The sequence below is a fragment of the Cydia pomonella genome, chromosome 12 (assembly GCF_033807575.1).
Source record: "Cydia pomonella isolate Wapato2018A chromosome 12, ilCydPomo1, whole genome shotgun sequence".
NCBI classification, from domain to species: Eukaryota; Metazoa; Arthropoda; class Insecta; order Lepidoptera; family Tortricidae; genus Cydia; species Cydia pomonella.
The window spans coordinates 13,397,180-13,398,120 of NC_084714.1; the positions used below are offsets into that span (position 1 = coordinate 13,397,180).

At 36.7% G+C, this 941-nt stretch overlaps 1 non-coding gene across 1 annotated transcript; it reads left to right on the forward strand.

Annotated features, from left to right (window-relative positions):
- Positions 1–219: 219 nt before the first annotated feature.
- Trnat-cgu (transfer RNA threonine (anticodon CGU)) lies at positions 220–291 on the forward strand. Its single transcript has one exon. It is a non-coding gene; the product is annotated as a tRNA-Thr (tRNA).
- Positions 292–941: the final 650 nt, after the last annotated feature.

Sequence of the window (941 nt, forward strand, 5' to 3'; positions counted from 1 at the left end):
CATATTTGTAATGTCGAATCAATTAACCACATCGAAACAAAGTTCCGTTAGTAGAATTAAAATGTAACTACTGTTATATAATTTTTATTATTATTTCATTGATATAAGTAAGCGGTAAATATGAGCGGCGAATAATCAAAATTCTAAAAATATATTCATAGGAACCTAGTCTAGTCTAGCCTTTCAAAAATAGCATACACCTGATACACCAGATAATTTGGCCGGGTGGTCCAGTGGTCAGGATGTTAGCCGCGTAAGCTGAAGACAGGGGTTCGATTCCCGCCTCGGTCACCAGTGGTCTTGGTCACTTTTTCTTTAGTGTCTTTATTATCTATTTCAGCTTGTATTCAAACGAAGCTTAAAATTAATAGGCACTTTTTTGCTGAAATCAGTTGATTGCTATGAATCTATAATATTTATTAATCGCTCTAGTAAATAGTTATCCTTTATTGAAAAGATAATAAATATTAGTTACATTAATTGTAAACTTATAAAATATAACTACTAAAACTAAACCTGCCTATCGCTAATCGCGTTGTAAAGTTTTGTAAATAATATTTGAACTAATTGTCAACTTATTCAAACAATCGATCTTATTCCTATCCGAAAATCCCAATGAAAAGCATCCCGTAAACCCCTATCAATTAAAGGGAAATGCTGATTCATTGCTGTTCCGCACATCCAGATAACGGGGTAAATCTGGCGATATTCGCATCGCTACACGCCCATAACACGTCAACGCACTCTAATAGGGCAAAAATAAAAATAAAGTTATCTCAAACCCTAAATGCTGCGAGGCTAAGCGTTTTAACCCTCCGCCGTCCCTAATGCATGGCCGTCCATTTTTTAGAGACGCGGTTGATGCGGCCCAAACATCCGTAAATCCCTATAATGGTGGTTACCCCTTGTAGGGGAATGTGGCTTTACTTACTGCGCAGTGC